Source organism: Cervus elaphus, chromosome 22 (genome assembly GCF_910594005.1).
Source record: "Cervus elaphus chromosome 22, mCerEla1.1, whole genome shotgun sequence".
NCBI lineage: Eukaryota > Metazoa > Chordata > Mammalia > Artiodactyla > Cervidae > Cervus > Cervus elaphus.
In genome coordinates, this window is record NC_057836.1 from 48,479,909 (window position 1) to 48,496,875 (window position 16,967).

General features: G+C 46.2%; 1 protein-coding gene across 3 annotated transcripts in view; it reads right to left on the reverse strand.

Annotated features, from left to right (window-relative positions):
* The window catches only part of BTBD11 (BTB domain containing 11), a 316,336-nt gene that overhangs the window by 50,682 nt on the left and 248,687 nt on the right, over positions 1 to 16,967 (reverse strand). The gene's annotated exons all lie outside the window — the stretch shown is intronic.

Here is a 16,967-nt window from a genome sequence, read left to right on the forward strand (position 1 = left end):
GCAACTCACTCCTGTATTCTTGCTTGGAGAAACCCACGGACAGAAGAGCCTGGTGGGCTACAGTCCATGGGTCGCACACACACCCAGGCTCCAGTTAGAATACGGGTATCTCTTGATCCTTCCTCCTTTGTAACTGATGCTTAGCCTTGTCTCTCCTCCACTCCCACAGCATACTGAGCTAAGAATAATCGTGGCTAATATGTACTGATTGTATACTCTGGGCTAGGCTCTTTGCTATAGTCTTTACATGAGTTAGTTCGTTTACTCCCCACATAACCCCAAAAGGTAAGTACTATCATCACCCACGCCTTTAACCATGGGAAACAGACACAGATACGGGACTCACCCAAGGCTACATAGCCAACAAGCAGTGGAACTGTGATGCGAGCCCAGGGCAGTCTGTGGAGAGCTGGCCTGGGTACCAACTGTGTCACCCTGTCCCCTCATCACAGCTCATACTAATTTGCCTCTTTCCTTGTCTAAATTCTCCTCCAGGCTGGGGACTTTTGAGAGCAGAGACCCTGTCTAACAAGTCTCTGCATCCAGTTCAGACAGCACACAGTATGTGGAGGTGTTAAAAATAGCTGAATGGACACAGAAGGCCTGGAGTCGCTACTTCCAAAGTGGAAGCATGGCAGAGATCTGGCAAGATGAAATAAGAGTCCTAGTGGCAATATGCATCAGAAAGTAATTGAGCCAGTGAGGCACAGGGAGCCAGGTTAGGGAAGTGTAGGGAGGAGAATCAAGGATTCAAGAAAGGGGTACAAATTCTACTCGTAAAGGATGTCACCGCCTTCTCATGGTGAATTATCAGATCAAATGACCAAGCATTTACTGAGTGCCTGTTTGCAAGAGGGGCACAAGGCCCGGAAGGGCAGAAGGCACAGGCCCTGGTCACGGGTCTGCCTCGTGGCAACTGCAGTGACCGGTGATCAGAGACGCGCACCCAATAGAACCGAGGGGATCCAGCAAGGCTTCCTGGGGGAGGTGCACCCTGAGATGTGTCTTAAATAAGGAGAGAGAAGGACAGAGTGTAGGAGAAGCTGGAGCTGGGCTTGTCTGAGTAAAGGTGTGCACATGAGATGCGGTGGGCTACAGGAGCGAACTGGAGGTTTTAGTGTTTCTGAGGCATAAACTTTCAGGCAGAGGGCCAGGAGCTGAGGGAGGGGCACTTTACTTAATCCTAAGACTATCCTTAAGAGCCACTCAAGGTTTCTAAGCAGGCACGGGAGTGATATGGTTGGAGGGCCAACTCTGGGAGAGAGTGGAGGATGAATTTGAGGGGAGCTGGCCCTAGAGGTGGAGAGATGTGTTAGTGCTAAAAGAACCAGCTGGATGGAAAGAAGTCACTGCTCAAGCAGGAAGTGACAAAGGCTGAGTGCAGGCTGGGAGGAGCAGAGGACGAGGATTTTGACTTCTCTATGAGCAGGCACCCATTTCTCAGATGATGGCTGGTGAATTCCATGCTCAGCATCAGCGGGAGTCAGCACTGGCACGGACCCCTTCATATTCCTGATCCTTGCTTGTTCTGGGGGCGGATACTCAGGAAAAGAGCCAGGGGTTCAGAATTCCTGGTTCCAGTCCTGCCTCTCACTAACCCACTTTGTGGCAAGAGGAATGGTTAAGTTTGCCAGGGAACTTGCGTTTTTATTCTTGGGGGAGATGAGAGGAAGTATTGCTCTGAGAGTTTATGGCATTAAGGCTCCTCAGTAGGGCTAGGACCTGGGGGAAAGAACCTGGGGGATGAAGAGCAGAGGGAGTCTTAGGAATCGAGTGAGATGGGTGTGCCCTTGACCTTTCACCGGGTTCCTGATCTATCACTCATTTTAGCTGGCAAAGGAACCTTGGAGGAAGGCTGTCCTGAAATAGGAACCCAGTCCATGGGTGATGGTAGGGTTCTTAGAGGACACTAGGAGTTTGCATCTGGCCACCAGAGGGAGCTGATGCAGTGAAGATGGAATCCAGAGAAAGGAAGCAAGGTGTTGACCTGGGGTCTAATCTGCACACAGGCCTCAGGGACTGGGAGTCACGCCAGGCCTCCAAGGGCCTGTTTGTACGAGAGCTCTGGGAAGAACTAAGAAAGGTATTGGACTTGGACCCAGACTCTGGACTCCAAGATTAAGACTGTTTCATGGCAGGTGGGGGAGCCTAGACCACCCTGGTTGGAAGACTTTCCAGGGAAGCCCGAGAGCTCCCCAGGTGTGGGTGGGCAAGGGCTGAAGACGCCAGGTCTGGCTTTAGGCCAGGGCATCAGCACCCACGATGAGAAATTCTAGGGCACAGAATGGGGCTGTGCGCTAGGGTGTCTTAGTCCAGTTCATGGGAATTTGGACCTGGGATTCTTACAGCTAACGTGGCCAGATTCAGCAAATAAAAATACTCTTGCAAACACTGAGCAAATTGAACTTTAAAAAAAAATCTGGGCAAGGGTAGAGCCACGTGCCGTGGTTTGAAAAGAACAGGAAATGAGATCATGAGCCCCACCGAAGTGTAGACAGACGGAGGGGTGATGCTTGGTACGGCAGTGGGCTTTATCTAAGGGACACATGTTCCCCACACATAGATTAAGGCAGACGCTTTGGACAAAATGAACAGGACAGAGAGAAGAGGGCTAGATCCTGGGGCACACATCACAGAAGCTTCCAGAAAGGGAGAGGTGGGGCCTGCAGGTGTTATACTGAGGTGTCTGGAGCCCCGAGGGGGATGTGTGTGCATATCTCAGGGAGAGGGTATCTGTTCTGACTAATGGTAAGGAAAACCTTTCTTGTAACAGACCACTGTCTAACTCTGGAAGAGGTTGCTTTGTGAAATCTTGGGGAGCAAAGATGCTGTGAATTGTCACCATCACTGAATTTGCAATTTCCTCTCCTGTCTGTATCTGAGGCACTTCTGCTCTCCTCAATGCCTGATTGCCTCTCTTAAATAAGCATCTTTTTTTTTTTTTGGAATCAAGCTAAATTCCATGTGACCGGATGAAGGTTACTGAGGTGCGTCTTGTGAGTGGGCATCGGGAGGGGAGCTTATGGAAAGATACAGACACCACCCCATGTTCATGGAGCTTCCAGACTGGTAAAGCAATAATTCCAGGAACATCAGGAGAAGTGTTTACCAGCTACAGAAGTCCTTGATTTTAATTAGAAAGAGAGAAATGGCAAGAAAATTACTGTCGCTAAGATGATGATGATGATAATTGTTATTACAGGGAGCCAACATTTATTGAATACTTACTATTGAAATCTAAGCTCTTTTCATGTATTAACTCACAGAACCAGCACAACAATGTAGGTGCTCTTGGGGGCCCTGTTCCAGAGATGAGGAAACTGCCCAAGTCACAGAGCTTGTAAGCGACAAGTCGGGATTTGACCAGGCTGATCTGAGCCCTCAGCCCGACGCTGGCACTTCTCTGTCACACTGGCATGCCCACACATACAACTACCTAATGGATCAAACAGCTTCGATGGCTTTCAGACCCTCAAACTGAGCATGTCCCAAATGGAACTTAGTATGAACATGTCCACACCCACTCTCCATCCTCGTCCTCCTGTCATCCCACCTCCATAAAAGGCCCCATTGCCCACCCCGGTGCTCTGGCTAGCCCCTCCTCTCATTCCCATATCCGTTCCCTCAGCTGTTAATGCTGCCACTCAAATCTCAACCCCCAAATCCACTCACTTCTCTCCACCTCCACCGCTCATACCCTGGTTCTAAACACCAGCATCTCTTGCTCAGAGGTCGTAACTTCAGTTCTATGAAAGTGCTTGTAAGACAGAGTCTTTTCAGGCCTGGGCATATTTTTAAATCTCAGGTCTGTGGTATTCCAGAGAGTTGCTGACAAACAAGGACTGCCGAGCACCAAGCATAGATGTAAGAATTTATCTTTCAGGCTCAGAATATGACAGAGCTTTGGCTTGGGTCATTAGCATGGGAGGATTGGAAAGGGACAGTTATTTAGGTTTTTATATATTGGAAAGTTGCCTTTTGAAATATTTTAGTAAAAGCTTTCCATGTGATTTAATTTGTCACACACACGCAAAATCACTTTCATTCTTCTCTTTATCTGAACCAGTCTCTCACACAAGCTGAGAGTGAGCTTAAAACATCTATGGGGCAATTCCTTGGAGGGCCAGTGGTTAGGATTCTGGCACTTTCATTGCCAAGGGCATGGGTTCAATCCCTGATTAGGGAACTAAGATCCCACAGGCTGCAGGGTGGGGCCAAAAAATTTAATTAAAAAATGTCTAAAGGACCATGTTCTGCCTCTGCTTAACATCTCTCAGTGGCTTCCCAGGTACTGAGAACAGACTCCAGCTCCCCAGGCTCGGCCTGCCAGGCTACGGGGCACTCACTGGCCCTGACCTGCTCTCCAGCACCTCCCTCCCGCCTTCACTCTCACTAGCAACTCGTCTCGCTCTTCTGTCCCTTCAACTGGCCAAGGTCCTTCCCACCTCGAGGATATTACTTGTATAGTTCCCTCTCGCTGGAATGCCCTTCCCCTGGCTCTCTGCAGGCCTGGATCCTTCTTGCTCCTCAAGCGTGAGCTTGGATGTCCTGTTCGAAGGACGTCTTCACTGACCATCTAAAGGAAGGTAAATTTCTCTCCTATCTTTATACATCTCAGCTCCAGGCCAGTTTCATCTGTCTCCTCGTTAGCACCTTTCACAACCTCTGACTATTTTATTGATTTACTTTTTCACTTTTTAAAAAGCTTGTTTTTTTTTCTTTTTGGCAGTTTTTAAATTAATTTTTTTTCCACCCCGTGCAGCACGTGGGATCTTCTGACCAGAGATCAAACCCATGCCCCCTGCATTAGAAGGTGGAGTCTTAACCACTGGGCCACCAGAAGGGTCTCTGGCACACTTTTTAAAAAAACTTTTTATTTTATAATGGAGAATAGATGTTATGGACTTTCCTGGTGGCTTAGGGGTAAAAAAAAAAAATCCGCCTGCCAATGTAGGAAACACAGGTTCCATCCTTGGCTCAGGAAGATGCCCTGGAGAAGGAAATGGCGACCCACTCCAGTATTCTTGCCTGGGAAATTCCACAGACAGAGGCGCCTGGTGGGCTACAGTCCATGGCGTCACAAAAGAGTTGAAAATGACTCAGTGACTAAACAACAACAACAACAATAGCTGATTATCAAAGCTGTGATGGTTTCAGGTGGGCAGCAAAGGGACCCAGTCATACATGTACATATATCCGTTCTCTCCCAAGGGCTTCCCTGGAGGTTCAGTTGGTACAGAATCCCCCTGCAATGCAGGAGACTCAGGGTGGGGACGGTTCCCTGAAGAAGGAAATGGCAGCCCACTCCAGTATTCTCGCCTGGGAAATCTCATGGACAGAGATGCCTGGTGGGCTACAGTCTACGGGGTTTCAGAGTCGGACACAACTGAGAGACTAAATCGCCACCACCACCCCCATTCTCCCTCAAATCCCCCTCTCATCTGGGCTGCCACATAACATTGAGCAGATTTCCCTGTACTATACAGTAGGTCCTTGTTGGTTATCTATTTTAAATACAGCAGTGTGTACCTGTCCATCCCAAACTCCCTAACTACCCATTCCCCCATGAGCAGGTCAACTTCCTGAGGGCAGGACCACATCTATCCTGTTATCTGTTGTATCCCCAACAGTGCCTGAAGCCTCATGTCACTAACTGATGGGTGACCCATGCATGAACCACCAGGAACCGCCTGTTCATCAAGAATCCGTTGGTCATGCAAAATAAATAATTCTTTCGGTTACTGAATTCTGCTAGCCCATGCAGGCAGGCAAACTGAAGCAGGTAAGAAACAATTGCCATAAAGGTCTATGAAAACATGACTTTCTGTTCAACTGGGTTTGTTAGAAAATTTAACTCTGCAAAATCTTAATTCCTGCAGCATTCCTATATACACGACTCAGAGCTCCATTTACTCTTTCTGGAAAGTCTCTGGGGGATTGGTCCTAGAAGGACCAGCAGGGCCCCCTGTGGCCTGGACAAATGTGCGTGTCTGCCCACATGCAGGATTTATTTATGCAGAAGTCTACCAAGCCAGTCGCCTGGGGCTTTTCCAGAAGGTAATCAACTCTGTGGTTTTCCCTTTGAGTGACTTTCAGTGATGCCATACAAAATCTGATCAGTTTAAGTAAAAGGTCAGCTACCAAGGTGGTCAATTTCTCTGATTTCTCAAGGGCCCTGGCCCCAAGAGACTGGGTCAGTATTTCCCACCACTTCAGGAACATGACTTCAGAAAGATGTTTTCCAGGAGGCCTGCAGGCCTGAGGACTGCAGTTAATTGCACTGCCTTTTCTCCTCTGGGAAGGAGGTGGCATTGAGGCGAGAGCTGATACATTCTGCTGATACCTATTTTTTTTCCCCTTGATGCACTCCAACTGACAGATTCAAGCTGGTGAAGCCTCAGACACATTTTATTCATTTATTAGTTTTAACGCTAACATAGAGGTTCCAAGCATGACCTCTGGTTTTTCCCAGCTCTACTATTTAGCAGCTACTTGATCATGGGGCAAGTTATTTAACCTCTGTGTTGTTCAGTTTTCTCATCTGTAAAATGAGCTTTTAGTAATAATACCTTCCTTGTAGGATTTTGGGTGGGGAGTAAATGAGATAATCCATGTACAGTGCATGGAAGAGAACAGAGCTTAGCACACAGCTCTCATTAAATGTGAGAGATCTCATAATCATTATTACAAATCACAAAGTGAGGTGCAAACTGTAGAAAACACACTATATTTCAAAGAAGCAGATTCACAGACATGGAGATTAAAGAGCATTTTAGGAACAGCACTTCTTAAGGCCTCTCATTAGACACTGTGTCTAACAAACTCTACCAGAATAAAGGCAGCCCTTTGCCTAGTGGGGAAACCTGCCCCAAGAAGGGCTGCCATTCCTGTCCTTGGGTTTCTGCAAGCAAACTGGAGGTGATGACAGCGGCTGGGGAGGCGGGAGGGATGGGAGTCACATTTGATGAAAGCACAATTTCTGGAACAGTTCAATAGCAAGAAAAGGTAGAGCCTCTCAGGATGCAGTGGGCCTACCCAGCCAGGCTCCCAGACCCCTTCACCTCCTCCTCCATCTCTAGGACCAATCCGGACCCCGCGGGTGTAGAAGGTAACTGGCAGCTTCCAGGTTCCCTGAGCTCCAGTGGAATGCTGCTAAGTTCCCTAGGCTGTGGGCTCAGAAGCCAGACTGCCTGGGTTTACCACTTGGCTCTGCCCTCTCTCACTGGTAATGCTGCACAAGTGACTTAATCTCCTTTGAGTTTCTCCTGAGTAAAATAGGGACACTAACATTACATGCTTTACTCATCTAACAAAGACTTAGAAAGCAACGACCATGGACCAGGCATATCATAAATTTTACAAAAATATTCACTTGTTTAACTCTCATGATAACCCTATGATTGAAGTCGCTTAGTCATGTCTGACTCTTTGGACTATAGCCTGCCAGGTTCTTCCATCCATGGGATTTTCCAGGCTTGCTATTTATTTCCTTCTCCAGGGGATCTTCCCAACCCAGGGATCGAAGCCGGGTCTCCCGCACTGCAGGCAGACTCTTTACCGTCTGAGCCACCTGGGAAGCCTTGATGAACCCTATGAGAAAGGCATTATTGTCATCAGGAACCTATCTTACAGATGAGGAAAATGAGGCACAGAGAGGTTAATTAACTTGTTCATCGTCACACAGCTAACAAGGAGGAGTCAGGGTTTGAACTCAAGCAGTCTGGATCCAGAGTTGGTCCTACTGACTAGTCTTACACTGCCCAGTTCTTAGTGATGTGCTGGCAACCACTGGGTTTCCAAAGGGACTCCCCATAACCCTGGGACCTGTACCCCAAAAGGCCTCCACAGTTCCCACAACCATGACCTCCTCATCAGTGATAACCTTCCTGCATGCTCATTATGTACCAGGTGCTATGTGAAGTACTCAGTTCCCACCACTTCAAAGGATTCTCTCCTTGAAGGAACTGTTGCTATTATTATGCCCATAATACTGGCAAGGAAACTGAGGCCCAAGTCTGAGCATCTGACACCAAACCTCTGCAACAACGCAGGAGGCGGAGCCCAGGGCCCAGCAGCAGGCTCCACATCCCTGTCCGGCTTCCTCCTTGCTACCAGGAGTGGGGAGCTTAACCTCCCTCAGCCTCTGTTACGCTGTCTGCAAAGCAGGCGTGACGGCAACAGTACTCGCTGTCTCTATCTGCGAGGAGGATTAAAGATGATACTTTTGAACCGCTCAGCACAGTGTGTGACCGTAATTGCCCAAGACATGGGATGCATACTTAATACGACACTATTATGTTATAATTGCAGGTCCTCTTTCTAGGGATTTAATCAGGCCATCTGGAATCCCGGTCCCCCTTCCCCACCCTCCAACCGAACAATCCTCCAACCGCACAGTCCTCCAGTCCCAAGGCAGGTCTTTCCTTGCCCCCACTGACAGCTTCAGTTTCCTTGTGTATAAAATGGGGGTGTTGAGCTAGTCAAGCTCTTGGGTGCCTCCAAGCATGGACAGTCTCTGAGTTTTTCACCTGTGTTCTGGTGCACATACACCACTACTTACTGGGCAACAACTTTTTCTCCATGACTCCATCCTGACAATTTAATTCTCAGTTTTTGCTTTTATTTCTTGCAAATACTTATTACTGCAGCCAAGAGGGTCTCTTGGGAGAGAAGTGTGTCTAGTTTCCCAGCTTACTGGGCACTGGATGAGGCCCAGTGGGAGGAAATGAGCCCAAGAATTTGCCAGTCAACACTTTTATTCAAAAGCAGCCCAGCGGTTCTCAAAGAGCCACAAGGAAAGCCACCTTCTGTCTCTGCCTGGAAGGGCACTTCAGGAAGGAGGGAGCGACGCCAGGCCTAGGAGCAGAGGGGCAAACTACAGGTCAGTGTATCCCTAACACCCACGTTGCTGACCAGCACAAGGTTTGAAAACAGCTGGAAAACTTTGATGTGGGGCATATACATGCCTCATTCTTGTCTTACTTCCAGTCGGGTCCACTTATTGGTGTTCCTTGCCTGGTTCTGGGATGTCTGAGTTTGGACTATGGACTAGGGAAGGTTGGTATGGAATAAATTCTAGTATCATAGATGGGTATGAAGAAGCCAATATTTTACAAAATCTTGGTTAATTCATTCTGATCACCTATTATATTTCAAGCAGTATTCCAGGCTTACTAAAAATATTCTATTGGTTTTCAAATAATAATAGTGATATAATAATAATAACTCATATAGTGCGTATTGTGTACAAGGAATTGTTCTAATTTTAACATATATATTTTATTATATATATATATGCTTTCAATATACATATTTTGTTACACGCATATGTGTGTATGTGCTCGGTCGTGTCTGACTCTTTGTGATCCTGCCACTAGTTGCCAAGTCCTGGGCTGGGTGCCAAAGAAACCTAGATTCCTAATCACAGGCTTCAAATTCAAGGTTGTCTTGCGGCCGCCCCTCTGGAAAGTTCCCCACTTCCCAATCATTTCTTCCTTCTCACTGTTCCAGCCACAAGGCCTGCTTCCCACTCCATACACACATTTCTCTACCTCTTTCTTGCCTGCATGCCTGCTGTGTCCCTCACTGAAAATTCTTGCCCCCAAATTGTTCTTTCCTTCAAGTCATATTCTAGACCCAAGGTTACAGCTTCTGGCCTGCAGAATCCCAGGAGGTCAGTGCTAAGGGACAACACTCAGCTCAATACCTTACCTTCCTAAGGAAACTGTAAGCCTGAGAAGATCTCACTAATTTCTAGAGTCAAAGGGAGATTGCTTGGAGAAGGCAATGGCAGCCCACTCCAGTATTCTTGCCTGGGAAATCCCAGGGACAGAGGAGCTCGGCGGGCTACAGTCCATGGGGTCGCAGAGAGTCAGACATGACTAAATGACTAACACTTTCACTTTCACACTAGATGTATTTAGGAGCAGAATTCACATCTTCTAAGGTCATTTACGGAGAAGGCACTGGCGACCCACTCCAGTACTGTACTCTTGCCTGGCAAATCCCATGGATGGAGGAGCCTTGTAGGCTGCAGTCCATGGGGTCATGAACAGTCAGATATGACTGAGCGACTTCACTTTTACTTTTCACTTTCATGCATTGGAAAAGGAAATGGCAACCCACTGAAGTGGTCTTGCCTGGAGAATCCCAGGGACGGAGGAGCCTGGTGGGCTGCCGTCTATGGGGTCGCACAGAGTCGGACACGACTGAAGAGACTTAGCAGTAGCAGCAAGGTCATTTAGCAAGTCTTCCTATGGATACCTTTAGGTGTTGCAGGTACCTCAAACCAGGGTGACTTTGTCTCCCAGGGGACATCTGGCAATGTCTGGAGACATTTTTGGCTGTCACAACTAGGAAGGTGCTACTGGCGTGTAGCAAGTAGAAGTGAAAGATGCCCCTAAACATCCTACAACACACAGGATGACGCCACAACAGTGATTCAGCCCAAGATGTTAACAGCGCTGAGGCTGAGAAACCCTGGTGGAGGGAAATACAATTTTTTTTTTGCATCATCTCATGTATCAGGCAGTTCTCATTACAGGATTCTGTAAGCGTGACAAGAAAATGGTTCCTTCAGAAATGAATCGTGAAATGGCAAATCAGAGAACTGTAGGCCTCACTTGGATAGAGGCCCCCAGGTCCCCTCCTCAACACATTTTCCCAAGGAAGCCAAATTCCTTTTCAGAGCCTTCAAGTCCCCTCAAGGAGGAGTTTTTCCTTTTCTTTTGGGTAGCAAAAAGATGAACAAATCGAGACTGTTTTGTGCTAAAGTAAGTCACACTGAGATTTCTGTGCACCTTTCTGAGAAAAAATTATATGATTGCAGCAAATGGAACATGTAATACTTGCAAAGTTCGGAGAAATCTTTGTCCAAAAGATGTGCCCACTTGCTGTTTAATGCTGCTACTGAAGTACAGAAAAGAGCCAGCTCATTAAACCTGTCATACATAATGTAACAAAAGTGTGATTCCATGTCCTCCTCCCAGCCAATCTTTTCTGCCTTGTGAGATGTAGCAAGGGGCCTGAAAACTTTCTCCTCCTTAGAAGTAAATGCTCAGTTAGTGGCAAAACCCACTTTGCCAAAATAGAAATTCTAGGTCTGTTCCAATATGCGAAAAAAGACATCTCAAACACCAGGTGTAGGTAAACCAAACTGGTGTGTTCATATCTGAACATGTTGTCATGTTACTTTGAATAGAAAATAATGAACTGTAGTTACATGTCTCTTGCTCTGGCATCATGGCTTATTTTATTCTATTATTTGTAGGGTAATTGCTTTACAATACTGTGTTGGCTTCTGCTGTACAACAACTGTGAATCACCCATAAAAAAAAAGTGAAAGTGTTAGCCGCTCAGTCATATCCTGACTCTTTGCCACCCTATGGACTGTAGTCCGCCAGGCTCCTCTGTCCATGGAATTCTCCAGGCAAGAATACTGGAGCAGGTTGCCACTCCCTTCTCCAAGGGATCTTCTCGACCCAGGGATCAGACCCAGGTTTTCTGCATTGCAGGCGGATTCTTTATATACCCCCTCCCTCTTGAGCCTTCCTCCTACTCATGGCTTAAGAGTTGAAAACAAGGCCTTTCCTTACAGAAAGGAGTCACTCTTGATTTTGGCAAGCCTTTAATGTATCTTTTTTGGGGGCAGAGACTCAGTGCTGTCCTCCAGAATCCTTTACCTTGTTTATGAATTGTAGAACCTGAATTTTTAGCTGGGCACATGGCTGCCCAAATAAAGACTACATTTCCCAGATTTCCTTGCAGCTAAGTGCTGACCAATAGGGAGTGAGAGGAAGTGATGTGTGCAATCTCTGGAACAGGCCCTATCCTACATTCCCTCTTCCCATTGGACAGCCATAGCCCTGGTGGGTGGGGTCAGCCATGTTGGGCTGTGCAGAGAAAGGTATCACCTAAGGGATCACAGAGCAACAAGAGGGAGGGTGCCTGGGTCTCTGACCTGGAGCCGCCATAACACCCCAGACTGCCCAAGCCTTGATTGTTAGATGAGGAAAATGTTAAGCTCCTATCTTATCCAAGTCACAAGCATTTCCTATGTATGTTACAGCTAATGAATCTCTATCCTAATCAATCCATTCCACAAATGGATCTTTAAATCAATTCAATGAAGTACTAATATATAGTGGCTATTGCACCGGGCGCTGAAGATCAAAGATGAAATACCACCTTCTAAGGAATTCTAGAAAGAATGGATAGTCTTCTTTATAAAAATTTTCACAAATAAATGAACCAATTCCTGAGATGTAAAGGGCAAAGTTGTATTGTTACAATCCCCAAATTAATTCCTAGTAACACCAATCCCATAAACAGATCTGCACACTGAAAACATTTTTTTTTCCCTCTATTTTTTGGCCATGCCATGCGGCATACAGGATCTTAGTTCCCTGACCAGGGATCAAAATTGTGCCCTCTGCAATGGAAGCATGGAGTCTTAAGCACTAGACTGCCAGGGAAGTAAGTCCCCATATCTGCACATTTTTTTCTGTAAAGGGCCAAAGAGTAAATATTTTAGGCTTCATGGGCCATTTGGTCTCTGCCACAAATACTCAGCTCTGCCTTGGTAGTGAAAGCAGTTATAAACAATGCTAAACAAATGGGCATGCCTATTTCCCCATACAACTTCTTATACAAATATAGGTGGCAGGCAGCTCTAGCTTGCTGACTCCTGATCTATGGTAAAATAATTTAATAGGACAACCTTCTTTTGGGGATTGACAAGAAACATGGGACGTTAAAGACAGAATTTTTTTAAAAAGCTTGTTAAATTTTATTTAATCCAGTGTCTTCCAAATTTATTGAACCACTTCAAATTTTAAAATAATACTTATTAGTATCCCAGGACCAGCCTTTGAAAGTGCTATTGCAAACACTGGCTAAGTAGCTTTTACTGTTAGTGGGTTATTTTAGGCATACATAAAATATATAGCAGTACAATAACCCCAACATGTCCACTACCCAACTCAACTGAAAAAATAAAGCAATGTAAACACAAAGACCTCTGTACACCTATCTTGATTCCATCATCTCTTCTACCCTCCTGAGATTACCACCTCCCCTGAATTTGACATTTATCATAGCTATCTTGCTTTATATATATATGCTTTTACTATTTTATGAATTCCTACTAATATATAGACTATTTTGCATGTTGGTAAGCTTTATGTAAATGTTAGCATTAAACCCAAATCCTGCCTCAACTTGCTTTTTTTGCACAATATTGTCTCTGAGATTTATATAATAACATGTAGCTCTAGTTCATTTATTTTCTTTGCTAGTTGGTATTCCTGTGAATGAACATAGCAGCATTTATTCATCTGTTCTCCAGTAGAAAGCTTGTTCCTTTCTCTTTTCTGTATTTTGTTATTACAAACACTGCATCTATGAACATCTTTGTACATAGGGGAGAGTTTCTCCAGGGTATAGACCTAGGAGTATCATTATGTGTTTTCAAGTTTACTTGAAAGTGGATTCAGAGTCCCCTCTGGTGCTGTTTAAGAGTCCGTGCTCTTCTGTAGCTTTTCTCCAATCTGCCAGTCTGATGGGAATGAAATACATAGTAGGGTGTGGTTTCAGATTGCATTTCCAGGGTTACTAGTAAGGCTGAGCCTCTTTTCATACATTTCTTGGACTATTTTTATGTTAATTCTTCACAGGGATCTTTGGCCTTGGATGATGCTGACAGTGTAGATTGACACAAGAGATTGACAGGCATAAAAATTTCTAAGGAGAACTGAGGCTGGAGGCGGATCCTTCCAAGATGAACCAGTGTGCCTCGTTCAAACGTTTGTTTCCCATTTCCCAATGCTGATTCTTTGACTGAAGTTACCTTAAAAATTAATTTTTGTGGGAGTGTAGTTGCCTTGCAATGTTGTATTCATTTCTGCTATACAGCAAAGTGAATCAGCTAAACGTGTATATATATCTCCCCCCTTTTTGGATTTCCTTCCCGTTTAGGTGACCACAGAGCACTGAATAGAGTTCCCTGAGCGCTACAGTAGGTTCTTGTTGGTTATCTATTTTGTCATTAATATCACTAGTGTATATATGTCAACCTCAATCTCCCAGCTCATCCCACCCACCCTCTCTTCCTCGGTGTCCATACATGTGTTCTCTATGTCTGTGTCTCTACTTCTGTTTTGCAAATAAGATCATCTGTGCCATTTTTTTAGATTCCACATACATGCATTAATATATGATATCTGCTTTTGAAGTTACTGCTTTAGTGGAGAGAACTTGGGCTTTGGAGTCAGACAGGCCTGGTTCTAATGCGAGATGAGGCTCTTTTTACATGTGACGGTAGCCAGATTTCCCAGCCTCCTGGAGCCCCAGTTCCCTCAGGTGTGAAGAGGAAAATAAAGTCTTGCACGCAGACGGGGGAGACTGAACAATGTGAGAAGCAGCCGGGACAGTGTCTGGCCTACAACTGATCGTGAGTTCCCTCTGTCATCCTGTGCAATACAGGAGTGTGGGCTGAAGCTCCGCTCATTCTTTCACCCTCGGCGCACCTCAGTTTCCCCCTCGGGGAAAAGTGCCACACCATTTACACACAGAACATCAGACCACAAAACTGAATAACCCACAGAGCTAGAAAAGACTTTGGAGATCACTCAGTCTGGTGGTTCTTCATCTGTCATAGGGTGATTTCATGAGCTGATCAAAGACAAGTTCACTTTGGAAAAACGGCACATGGGCTCTAATCTCTGGGTTGACTACAAACTTTCTGAAGGATGGGACCTGCTCCTTCACCGTTACCCAGAGCACCATTGTCATGACCTTATATGAAGGACTTTGTATAAGGATATGGCTGTGTGGTAAGTACTGGTTGGCTGGCTTATTGCTAAGGGAAGTTAACACTCCTGTGTAACTAACATTTTCACCTAGAGTTTGGGAGGTTTGCTTGCAGATGAGAAAATAAGCATCTTGGACAGAAATTTAACAGACTCAAGAGGGGACCCCCCCTCCCCGCCAAAAAACCCCCGTTCCTAGGAAGTCAAATCCCATGTGGCAGACTACATACTCTCAAACTTCCGGACTGAATCTGAAGGCCCAGTTGGACGTGAGCCCCAAATACCATTTAAGATTTAGTTTTCTGCCTTTCTGTAAGCACCAACACTTTGTTTTACTTTCAACACTTTGGAAGCTCAGAAGAAATTCCAAGTGTTGGCAAACTGTCTGCTGTTGCAATCTGGTTTCTGCCCACACCGGGCTGTTGAAACTGCTGCTGCGGGCACTGGTGTCTCCCGCACTGCCAGTCAAGTCGCCTCCTTTTGGTCTGCATCTTCTCTGCCTGTGGGTAGCCTTGGATGCTGGCAACCCCTCCCCATCTCAGTTTCCTACATCTGCTACCTCACTTTCTTCAGGCTTTTCTCAGACCTGGGAGCCCTAGTCTTTTGCCTCGTGATGATGCCTCTTCATTGGCCCTTTTCCTGGGCTTCAGGCCCACCCATGACTTCAGTGGCCACCGGTCTGCCAGCATGCCTCCCAAAAGCATCTCAGTTAAGACCTTTCTTCTGAGTTCCCCGCCTGAATCTCACCTGTCTACCGCCGTCTCCATGTTGAAGCCATTTTGCATCTGAATTAGATAGGAAAAGTCCTGTCTGTCACATCTAGTATCAGCAACACACTTGGTAACAGCCCTTTGTATCATTCACTCATTTAACAAGTATTTACTGGGCTCCAACTATGTGCCATGTTCTGTGGCAGGCCCTGCAGTCAAGGAAACAGATTTCTGGCCTAGCCCTAAAGAGAGAAAGAAGCTACTCTTTGAGATAAAGGCTGAGCTATGACTCTTTCTTCTGGAGTATTCTATGCCCCCCTTCCCTAACCTCTGCCCACTTGGGACAAGACCCCATCAATGAAGGGCCATATTTGTTCTCTATCCGTCTTCCTTTCTGTTGTCGTTTCCTGCTAGTGACTTCATCTAAGGTTGCAAATACAGCTGGGAATGGACATTCAACCACTTTGGTCAAAGTTCCAGGATACCATCCAATGATGGTCTTCAAAAATCCCACACTTCAGAGAAAATATAGAACCTGAGTATCCCGAGGAACTCGGAAATCAGTGAGGTGGGGACAATGGCCCCCAGGCCAGTCAGCCCCAATCAATTTTCTTCCTGCACCTGGAGGGGGTACTGAGCCACTAGAGAAGAAGGGCCCAGACACACCTGCCTTCAGCCTGGGCTACAAACCACACCCCTTGTTGGCACATTAGCACATCGCTTCAAGATATTTATTCCTCGTCTCTCTTAGAGGAAGTTGAGGCTGTTGTGTTTGGCAATCGGGAGAAGCTGACCTCCTTGGTCCCCAGTGGGGGAGCAAGGATATTCACTAATATTTAATGTGCATCTTCTGTGACACGAGCATGCTACATGATTTACCTGCTGTGTGTGTGTGTCCAGTCACTCAGCCATGTCTGACTCGCTGCGATTCTATGGACTGTAACCCACCGGGCTCCTCTGTCCATGGGATTTTCCCGGCAAGAATACTCAAGTGGGTTGCCATTTCCTTCTCCAGGGAATCTTCCAGACCCAGGAATGGAACCGTGTCTCCCACGGCTCCTGCATTGCAGGCAGATTCTTTACTGCTGAGCTACCAGGGAAGCCCAGTTTACTTCCTACGTGGTGTTAAATGGTTCAGTTATATCATTTTACTTAATTCTTCTGACAAAGAGTGGGAATATTATGGTTCCTATTTTATAGATACAGAAATTGAAGCCCAGAGAAGTGCATAACTTGCTTAAGGTCACACAGAGAGTAAGAAGTCGAGCCAGGATTTGAACCCAGGCAGTCTGGCTACAGGCCTGCACTCCTAGCCACTCTGCTCGGCTCCTTCTCTAACTAGATGACAACATGAGCACTTAATTCCCTGGCAAGCTTCCTCTGATGGAGGAGCTTGACACAGAGGCTCTCATTTCCATGGACAACCAAGTGGGCAGCATCTGGCACTCAG